Consider the following 11,959-nt stretch of genomic DNA (forward strand, 5'->3'; position numbering starts at 1 on the left):
TTTGCAAACATTATGCGTATGCAGAAATTGATGTGTTGAACACAAAGAGAGCGACAAACTTCAAGCGACATCTGTCAAATATTAAAATACACACGGTCTTATGGACAGAGTTATGTAGCCGTGCAGCTGTCAAAATAACTGTATCCTTAAGAACATGTGTACTTTAATATTTTACAGATGACGCTTGAAGTTTGTCGCTCTCTTTGTGTTCAGCACATCAATCTTATTCAATCCTAAATGATTTTTACTACGAATTAAAAACCAGTTTATTCTTTTCAAATGCAATATGTTGATTTCATTGATTTTTTCTATTATTTATTGGAAACTTAACAATTTCAAAATTTTAATAAAATGTTTAAAAAAAATTAAATAATGCCGAATTACAAAATTGTCCATTTAAAATGGAAATTTCTCTCACGACTTATTGATTAAAATTAGTCATTTAATTTCACCTGCTTCTTTTAACACAATTTAATCCATCTACATTAAGTGCAATATTTGTGTTTAAAAAAGCTAGGCTCAGTTGGCATGCTATTGAAAAAGAAAAAAAATAATCCTGAAAATATAATAATAAAAGAAAACTGAAAGTAGAAAAAACCTGGAAATGATATAATGCAAAACATTATAAAATGTAAATATTTATTTCATTAATTCATTACTAACCCGAAAGTAAGATGCTCTTAATCAAAGCATTCTGGCTTGCAACTTACTTAAGTTTTTTTATTTTAGCATCGCGCTTCCTATGTCGTTCCCTATTTATTTCTTGCTTTTCAAACCATTTGGAATTTTTATATAACAGAACAGTCAGTAAATACTCTAATAGTTTAATTTTATGGGCGAAACATGTATTGGTTGTATCAAACCATTGAGGAAAAGCACTTTCCGTTTTTTGTTTTATGGCATACAACATCAGACTACGAACATTTACATAGTGAGCAAATTTGCTAAAGAGCTTGACGTACCACATCATCTGCAGTCGACACACTTCGAAGACCCTATCACTAGGATTGACTAGCCTTAAGTAGCCGTCATCCTTATGGTTTTTAGCTCTGATTTGGGCTGCCGAATACAGCGTTAAATCGCTTTGTGTCTTCGTCATTGCTTTGGTGCATTTTTCGCAATGGATTTTACACAAAATTTTTTGGTAAATACCATAGCCAGTGTAATACCGCTTGATCTGGACGTCAGCTTTGTCTTCCTCTTCAACAAAATTTTCGTCTGGAATAGTGAAGGATTCCAGGTCGAGTTGCTCAGATTCCTCTTCGTTTCCCTGTACATCTAGATGGCGATCTTCGGGGCCTAGGATAGCTCGGACTCTAAAAAAAAAATTCTTCAACGCATCGTGATTAATTTTCCCAAGGAATATATACCTCAATTCCTCTTTATCCCTAAATAGCTCTTCGCTCAACTGAATCATTCCACTTATTGTGAAACAAAACCCACTAATACACTTAACCTGACTAGAGACTGGAAGCTTGATATGGCTATATGCCATTTCAATGCCAGCAGCGACCGAATTGCTCACAACGTGAGTTGCACGTTAAACGTGGGGCCTCTGTAAGTTTTGGGCATATTTTAAAATGCATATTGCTCTGATCGATAGAGTAAAGTTTTTTTATAACTTTGAAGCTGGCTATGCCATTTAGAGTTGAAATATCATATTTCATAAATGTGTTACGGATGGACTTAATAAGGTGGCAATAGTCATATAAACAATATATTTTTAAACCTTCGTGCATATAAAAGGGGGTTTCTTCTGTAATTTTTAACAAATTGAAAAGTCAAGAATTTTAAGGCCCTTGATCGCAGACTAAAGCCTTTAAGTTGAGATCTATTGACTTTAGTGATGGGATGTTTTTGCTCAAAATTTCTTTCATTTCTGATGGAGCAAGTCCCGTCTTGGAAATGTAGTATGAAAATACATATTTCCAATTGGAACATAACCCTTTTACCATAAAAAAACAACACTTACTACCTATAATCATATCACGTTGGCCATCCCCATGATCCACAAACCCATCAATAACATCCCTAACTCTATTATAAGTTAGGTCGGACTTTATTGAGATTTCATCAAATAACAAAACGCAATTCCGTTCTAAAACGGACATTTTTTTGGAAATTTTTTCTAAATTTCCCAAGACATTGGCATCGATACCAGGGACAACATACCTAATTGGGCGCCAACGCAAAAGAGAACTCTTGCTTGGTAAAGCAAAATCTAAATTGTCACGCATGAAACTATATGATTTGGTGGACATATAATTAATGTTTTGTGCCAATGTCCTTTCATTGTCTCTATAAACATTGCGCTTGGTAACGATCATCCTAGCGAATGTTATAGGGTCAGAGCTTGAAGTTACATCTGCAACTATTGCACGTGTTTCTAGGTCTTCATATTTTTGTCTAAATCTTTAATCACCCCCACTAACTCTTCGATCTTTTTATTTAATCTAAGCGTATTACTTTGGTAATACCGTGCCGATCGAGCAAATCGTTCGCGACTGTCTAAAGCAGAGCGTTATTTTAACCTACTTTCCTCTAATATGGAATATTGTTCGAACTCTTTCAATGTTATGTCGTCCTCTTCTACTCCTACAGCTACTTTAAGACGTTCATAAGTCGCAGTGATGGGTGCGCACACCTAATTAGAGTCAGAACTAGATGAGCTACGACTTAGTGCTGGCTCTAATCGTAAACATGGAAAAGCCCCAGGCAAAAGTTTGTATTTAGTGACAAACTGCGAGTCAAAATGATTTCGGCAAATAAAAAGGGTATCGGAAGGCGACACAACTAAGTTGCAAGCCTTTGCCCAACTCTGTCGAACATCTTCTTTATTTGGAAACTCGAAAATCGTCGCCTGTCTGGAAGCACAACTGCGAATGCAGCACCTTCTCCGTGGCAGTAGACCCTTCCACAAATGTGGAGGTGCTTCTTCGTATCCTAATTCTTCTTCTTAATTGGCGTAGACACCGCTTACGCGATTATAGCCGCGCTACGTGGCGCCATTTGGATATTCCAAGCGAAACCAGGTCCTTCTCCACTTGGTCCTTCCAACGGAGTGGAGGTCTTCCTCTTCCTCTGCTTCGCCCGGCGGGTACTGCGTCGAATACTTTCAGAGCTGGAGTGTTTTCATCCATCCGGACAACATGACCTAGCCAGCGTAGCCGCTGTCTTTTAATTCGCTGAACTATGTCAATGTCGTCGTATATCTCGTACAGCTCATCGTTCCATCGAATGCGATATTAGCCGTGGCCAATGCGCAAAGGACCATAAATCTTTCGCAGAATTTTTCTCTCGAAAAGTCGTAACGTCGACTCATCGGTTGCTGTCATCGCCCAAGCCTCTGCACCATATAGAATTATGAGCGACTTATAGAGTTTAGCTTTTGTTCGTCGAGAGAGGACTTTACTTTTCAATTACCTACTCGGTCCGAAGTAGCACCTGTTGACAAGAGCAATCCTGCGTTGGATTTACAAATAATTACATACAGAAAAAAATTTATATCTATTTATATATTATTCATACTACTCTTATGTTATATACATATATATATATACGTACATATATGGGTATACACAAAATAAAAGGACATATTATACTTATTACTAAAAAAAATATTTGCCAGATTTTATTGTTAGTAAAATGTAAATTTGGTTAAATATATATGGCATTCAAACCGGTACATTATTGACACACCCTAATACTGCCGACTACACCTAGAAACATTCAAACGTACTCTGCACAATGCGCAACACATACACACTTCACATGACTTCGCTCTGCCCGCGCATCGCTCATCACATATTTTAAATATTGGTTGAAAGCGCGTAGTTCTAGTTTTATTCGTCGCATCGGGTCATGCTATACCTTTTTGGAAAGCTCATTTCACGCGCTAACACGTGTTTGATTGATTGTCGTTTTAAGTCGTTCGTGAGTTATAGCGTCGCAAACATGGAGCAAAAGAAAGAGAAACAAGTAAGGAAGGGCTAAGTTCGGGTGTCACCGAACATTTTATACTCTCGCATGATAAAGTGATAATCGAGATTTCATTATACGTCATTTACATATTTTTCAAATACCGTATTTTTGTTAAGTTTTATTCCGCTATCATCATTGGTTCCTAATGTACTATATATTATACAGAGAAGGCATCAGATGGAATTCAAAATAGCGTTATATTGGAAGAAGGCGTGGTTGTGAACCGATTTCACCTATATTTCGTACATGTCATCAGGGTGTTAAGAAAATATTATATACCGAATTTCATTGAAATCGGTATAGTAGTTCCTGAGATATGGTTTTTGGTCCATAAGTGGGCGAGGCCACGCCCATTTTCAATTTTTAAAAAAATCCTGAATGCAGCTTTCTTCTGCAATTTCTTCCGTAAAATTTAGTGTTTCTGACGTTTTTTGTTAGTCGGTTAACGCACTTTTAGTGATTTTCAACATAACCTTTGTATGGGAGGTGGGCGTGGTTATTATCCGATTTCTTCCATTTTTGAACTGTATATGGAAATGCCTGAAGGAAACGACTCTATAAAGTTCTGTTGACATAGCTATAGCAGTTTCCGAGATATGTACAAAAAACTTACTAGGGGGCGGGGCCACGCCCACTTTTCCAAAAAATGGCGTCCAAATATGCCCCTCCCTAATGCGATCCCTTGTGCCAAATTTCACTTTAATATCTTTATTTATGGCTTAGTTATGATACTTTATAGGTTTTCGGTTTCCGCCATTTTGTGGGCGTGGCAGTGGGCCGATTTTGCCCATCTTCGAACTTAACCTTCTTATGGAGCCAAGGAATACGTGTACCAAGTTTCATCATGATATCTCAATTTTTACTCAAGTTACAGCTTGCACGGACGGACGGACGGACAGACAGACATCCAGATTTCGACTCTACTCGTCACCCTGATCACTTTGGTATATATAACCCTATATCTGACTCTTTTAGTTTAAGGACTAACAAACAACCGTTATTTGAACAAAACTATAAGACTCTCCTTAGCAACATTGTTCCGAGAGTATAAATACGGCATATTTTACAGTACTACTACGATACAGGCAAAAATGCATCTCAAGCCGCCAATAAAATTTGTCCAGTTTATGGACCCGATACAGTTTCCATTTCCCCCGCACAACGATGGTTTCAACGTTTTCTTTCTGGTGTAGAGGTGGTCGAAGATGCGCCACGCTCCGAAAGGCCAGTCGTCGAAAATTGCGATAAAATCGCTGAATTGGTCGAAAGAGACCGGTATAGTAGCAGCCGTAGCATCGGTCAAGAGCAGGGAATGAGTCATCAAACCGTTATAAACCATTTGAAGAAGCTTGTAGTCACTAAGAAGCTCGATGTATGGGTGCCACACGAATTGACGCAAAAAAACATCTTTGACCGTATCGACGCTTGCGAATCGCTTCTGAATCGCAACAAAATCGACCCGTTTTTGAAGCGTATGGTGACTGGCGATGAAAAATGGATCACTTACGATAACGTAAGGCGTAAACGGTCTTGGTCGAAAAGCGGTGAAGACGTTGGCCAAGCCTGCATTGACGGCCAGGAAGGTTCTTCTGAGTGTTTGGTGGGATTGGCAGGGAATAATCCACTATGAGCTGTTGTCCTAAGGCCAAACGCTCAATTCGGACCTGTACTGCCAACAACTGGACCGCTTGAAGGCAGCACTCATGCAGAAGAGGCCATCTTTGATCAACAGAGGCCGAATTGTCTTCCATCAGGACAACGCCAGGCCACACACATCTTTAGTGACGCGCCAGAAGCTCCAGGAGCTCGGATGGGAGGTTCTTTTGCATCCACCGTATAGTCCGGGTCTCGCACCAAGTGATTACCACCTGTTTCTGTCCATGGCGAACGCGTTTGGTAGTCTGAAGTTGGCCACAAGAGAGTCCTGTGAAAATTGGCTCTCCGAATTTTCTGCCAATAGGGAAGCGAGCTTCTATGAGAGGGGCATTATGAAGTTGGCATCTCGTTGGGAATGCGTCATCGAACAAAACGGCGCATATTTGGCTTGAATCGCGTTATTGTAACCAATTTTATGAACAATTGAAAATTCAATAAAATACCGCAAGATTTTTTTGACAACCTATTATGTAACGTAAGAATTCAACAGTCTTTATTTGACGAAACCTTCAATGAATTGCAATCATATTTGGTATGGTATCTTATTTATTTATATTGTTTTATAGCCGATAAATTTATTTATTGTAGTTTCATGGCTACATTTTGCTTAAAGACCAAAATATTTATATTAAAATTAACCCAATTAGGAAAGAGGTTTATATCAAGGTAATTTCTTTCATATACACTTAAATTATTCAAAATATCACATTTATTGATATTATTATCAAAATAAGGTCCGGAATTCTTTGGAGCAGCGTAAAGTTCACAAGTAATAACGAATATCATTATATGCAGTATTTAATTAGCGAGTTATCGCATTTTTAATGGTTACCATACGATTTCTCAAATTTTAATGCTGTACATACAGGTAAAAGGTAGTATCAATAGCATTCCTCCTTAGTACTGTGATAATTTGCGAGAGTTGTACGTTAAATTTATATGCTTTTTGCAGCCCTCAGATGTTCTAACCTTTGAGAATACAGTTTGTTGTTTTAATTTTGCAATGATCCGATTCCATTCATCTGTAACTCAAATCTCACTTGGGTGCCAAGGAACACTTATACCAAGCACCGTCGCGATATCTAAATTTTTTTATCAAGTTATTGCTCACCCGGAATCCGATTCACCTTGTAATCTTGATCATATATGTATATGGTATATAGAGCTCTATATACAAACATTTCATACCATATTTAGTTTATGTTTTGCAATTTTTTCCTTATTTCTAATTCCAGTCTTATTGTCTATTTCTAAATGTTGACTTTATCGACTTTGTTTGCAAATTCAACTTCTAATTCAGTTACTGGCGCTGGACTCGTTGCATTTGTGTTAGGTCCACCTGAATTCAATTGCTTGTTGGCTCTCCCTCGCATCATTATATCAACAAAATTTGCAAAGGACAAATATTTTCGACACTTTCTACGGCAACGTGAAAATATGTGAAATGAGATGAGCTTTTGTTGACTACTTAAAGAGGGATAACTCACTAACTAAACATGATAGGGAAAATAAAAATTATACACAATTTCGGTGCATATACGTAATATCATAATGAGTGAAATCGGACAAACACAACGCCTACTTTCTTTAAATCACAATTTTAAATCCCATCTCAATCTGTGAAAAAATCAAGTACCAAATAAACTATAGGAATAAAACTTTTAAGAAAGAGTTTATTTGAAACATACAACTTACCCTTGTGCCAAAAAGGGGTAAAATCGGGTCAACACTTTCTCTATACCCCATACTCGTATCAAACATTTCGAAATTCAGATTAACTATATCGTAGATATCGGACAATTTGTGAGTTAATATAACAAAGAGAGCATCTCGTTCTAATAATACTTGTAGTGTTTGCCCCCATATATGTATGTAGTTACTTAATAAAGAATTTTAAAAAATCCGTTCGACTTTATACCTTATGTAACATATTAGTGAGATATCCTATTGAAAGTTTGCGTGCATTTTTTTCCGGTAATTGTATATCGTGTTACCAAAAATTGATAATATTGATAAATCGGATTAATAGTAAACTTAGCTTGGGAGCTTAGCTTATAGTGAGTATACCGCATATATCCGTCAATATCTCAATCTTAGGGAAATTAAGTGAATTTATAATACAATATTAGATGTACCATATTTTAATGCAGAATTACCACAGCTCATGTAGACTATATACAATTATATATATTTTTGTTATGATAACTAAATTTATGCCAATCGTTAAATCAAACATTCCCCTTGCCCAAAATACACGATAGTGTTCCGACTTTTATCCTTACTGTAAACTTTTTATGTCGGTCAATATGCCCTGAAAATAGCAAAAATACGTCTAGACTTGGGTCTAAGTCTCATATCCCAAATATAGTGAACACTCATCCCATGGTTGATGTTTTTCTCATATACGCAAAATTAAATTTTACTCCTATCTATATATCATTTGAGTTAATTAAGTTGATTTTAATGTAACAGTAATATACAATATACGATTGTAATCCTCTCACACTTCATTTACTAAAGTTTAATTTAAAAGGAAGATTTTTTTTATAAAATTTTAGCTGACACGAACTAAACCAATGTAATAAAACTAATTCTGCGTTTATGGATAGAAGTCAATTTTGTTAAAGTATGTAGCTCAAGTTGCGTATTTTATTTTTGCATTGTGATACTTATTATTTACGAGACTATAGAAATTGTGTACAAAATTTAAAGCTCGATATAAGAGAACATTATAATATTAAGTTTGCAGATGTCACAGTACCATCAAGAATCGGGTGAGAATAACACAACTTACATGGAACTTCCTTAAATGCAAATATCCAATTCGCTACATAACTTCAAGTATAATATATCTGTATTTCTTTTAAATGCAGTTCACTTTTTAAATTTTTATTACGATATTCTATATGTAGCATTTGATATATGTATATGTATATCTAAATACAGTAAAGATATTATAGTTATAATTTTTTATTAATAATAGATACGAAGGAGAGTGGTATAATAACAAGAAACATGGCTACGGTGTAACTACATTCCGAGACGGTTCATTTGAAGAAGGGAAATATAAGAATAATATTTTAATGACAAGCCAAAAGAAGAAGCATTTGTTTCTTGCGCGATCACGTAAATTTCGAGATCGCATCAACGTAGCTGTAAATTCGGCACAAAGGTCGTTAAAAATGGCAATGCAAAGGTCTGATATTGCCATTTCACGTACTTCAACTGCATCTGACAGAGCGCAAAATGCCGACATTGCAGCTGATAAAGCCCGCATTGATTGTGAAATCGCTGTTAGTATGGCGCGTGAATTTGCTCCTGATTTTAAGCCATCAGTTTTAGAGAGGTTTCAAAAACTTTTTTCTCGAAATCACTTTAAATTAGGTCATTTGAGGGGAAACTGCTCTTCATTACCTTATAATGAAAATAGTAGATCATCAAATAAAAGAGGATTCTTACTAAAAGAATTGAATGAACCGGATCTCAATGTGTCTCTTCGACAGCAATCGGATATTTTGTCTAATTCTCTACCCCCACAAAAGCTACATGTAACGCCACAAACAGATTTTGCCCATTTAGTTAATCAACCAAGTCAATTCGGTAACAGTTCTTTTGCTCATATTAATCCTTCACAAATCAATGATGAACAATCGAAGCAGTATCAAGAAAATATTCAACCTAATTTTATTAGAAACATTGAGATGCAAGTTCACAATTTGAATGAAGAAAATAGCACTTCACCACACATCCACAGAATGGGAAAAAATTACATCGCAGTTGGACAAAATCAAACCAATACTTCTGTCAACAGTTATATTTCGAACGCTAATTCCGACCAATTGGATGGCTATATGTACAATAACTCTGAGCGCAGAACTAACTTATTGTCAAATAACTCAACAACAAATTATAGTGAACAACTAAAATCTCATCAGCAAAATTCTACACAAACATTCACGCAGCCATTGTCTAATCAACTTTCCCAATTTTATCGAACGTCACCACAAAAAAAAGAAATATTAGGAGAAACAAGAAAAACAACAAGGCCACCTCCACTCTGTGAAACTGGTCAACAGTTATCTATTGATTACTTTGACCACTATAAGAAGCCTCCTAGTCGAGACTCATCCACCGATCGATATGCTCGGGCAGCTAGCCACATTAGCTCACGCCAACCTTCGATTGATCAATCAATACCTTCACAATCACGAAATATGCCATCGCCTAATAAGGAAATTAGACAACGAGAGGGCTCACATAATCCAGATAATGTATCGAAATCTGTTAATAATAAAATAATGACTAATATGTCAAATCAAATGCTAAATGCGGTAGAAAAAAGACCGTCAATAAATCAACCTTTCGAAGATGTTCTTTTGTATCAGCGAACATTAGGTCAAGATATTATTCCTTCCGCAGTTACTCCTAAACGAACCGAAAGCTTGTATACTCCTGCCAAAGTTTTTATTCCAAAAGGGACCACGGTTAACTCTAACAACTATACAGGAAACAAACCAGTAAAGGTATGTATATTTATTTCTTTGCCAATTATATCAATCATTCTCCATAGATAGGCAAAATTTTGATGACTAGGGTTTTAAACATATAATACATAAAAGCGAGTATTTATCCATACAATTATTTCTGAACACATTTAATTAGTATTAAGGTAATTTGTATTTCACTAGTTACCTTGAGCTTTATTGGTTGCATAATTCTTTGTATAACACCAAAATTCGACACATCTTAAAAACATATTGGCTTAAGCAGTTCCCAGTAATACATAAGTATGTACATATGTATGTACTCTTCTATTAATCAATTAGTCAAAATTCATTGTTTTGAAATTTTGAAGCGTAAAAGCTTAATTTTCCTGGATCACAACTTTGCTTCTTTCACTGAAATAACAATAAGGTGTAAAACTCTCAGTATTGTTATGTGGTATGCGTTGTTCGTTAAATTTGTTACAGCTTGTCAATTGTGAATGCACATTTCTACGCCATTTGTTAATCGTTGAAATTTCCAAAATATCAAGTAAGATTTTTAGTTGTTTCTTAAAGCTATTGCACCAATACATGTACTGACCAGATTCGGCGGAACGCTCTGAAATAATGCGAAATATAGTACTTTCAGTAAACTATCTTTTTGCATTGGATGTCATATACATACATATGTATATTCTCTTAAATAATAATAAGTAGTGTGCGGCTACCAGATAAAGATTCGCGATGTGGTTGTTGGTTACTGTGGTTCTACTCAGGATTCAAAAATATTAACAAATTGTTCATTTTTAAAAACCGCTCTAATTGTTTTTCGGGACAGAAAAGGTTAGCTGTTAATTCTGCATATCCACTTAACAATATTATAATATCTCCGTAAAGAAGTATAGTATGGTAATGCTCAACAACTTGAATCAGAAAAAAGTAAAAAGTTTAATTTACAGTCCAGTAAGTACAGTGTTGGAGTAGCTTTGGTGTATTAAAAGGCGGTTTCTGTAGCCTAAAGCAATTGAGAATGGCTATCCGCAATAAAGAAAGACTAAAATTCTGTAATAAATGGATTCTAGTTTATTGTATTCTCCATAATATTTTAATTGATGACACGGACTTTGGGGTATTAGTGGAATATCCTTGAATGCTTCCGACGAATTTGAAGACGTAGGCACAATTAGTTTAGAAATGAAAAAGAAGTGCTGTACAACCTTACGTTTCAGTATAATTCACCTTTTTAAAACAAAACTTTTTATTGATGAATTCTTATTATAAATAATATATTTGTATTTACTATTTATTGGTCTTTGTTATGCTATTTTTCTTTAATACGTTTACTATAAATTTAAAATTCTTTTTACTCTAATTAAGGTTTTCTTATTTCGAGGTCCTAGGCCAACGTTTGTTTTTCTAGCTTTTGTTGGTCATGTAACAGGCGTATTTCTCATTATCAACTCTTTGTTGTTCTATGTTCAGGCGCATTTCATAATAAGAAGCTCTTTTTTATTTTAATATGAGCGAGATTGCTTAGACTGTCTCATGGTTTGCGAGTTTTAAATTTTGCTCCAAGTGATCGTTTAGGGCGGGGAGTTGATACGTCTAACTGGGAAAGTGCTGACTCAGGTAATAATTCAATGGAAGCCTCCAACTCAAGGTGTAGATCTAACAAAGGAAAAGCCGATGCTATTGGTAACCACTTTAACACGTTCGCGGACGCAAAAAATTTTAGGGAGCTGCAAAAATATACAGGCAATTATTTTTGAAACTAGTTGTAATATCCGAAATCTAATTAGACATATATTATAATAGTAGTCAGAACATCGTATTTTAAC

The 11,959-nt window shown here is 35.5% G+C and overlaps 1 long non-coding RNA gene across 1 annotated transcript; it reads right to left on the minus strand.

The window, feature by feature from the left end:
• Positions 1-298: 298 nt before the first annotated feature.
• On the minus strand, positions 299-3,017 carry LOC120781624. The gene is made up of 2 exons (XR_005706109.1): positions 664-3,017; positions 299-598 (listed from the first exon to the last, which is right to left on the minus strand). It is a non-coding gene; the product is annotated as an uncharacterized LOC120781624 (long non-coding RNA).
• Between the last annotated feature and the right edge of the window lie 8,942 nt (positions 3,018-11,959).

Source organism: Bactrocera tryoni, unplaced genomic scaffold (assembly GCF_016617805.1).
Source record: "Bactrocera tryoni isolate S06 unplaced genomic scaffold, CSIRO_BtryS06_freeze2 scaffold_7, whole genome shotgun sequence".
Classification (NCBI taxonomy): domain Eukaryota; kingdom Metazoa; phylum Arthropoda; class Insecta; order Diptera; family Tephritidae; genus Bactrocera; species Bactrocera tryoni.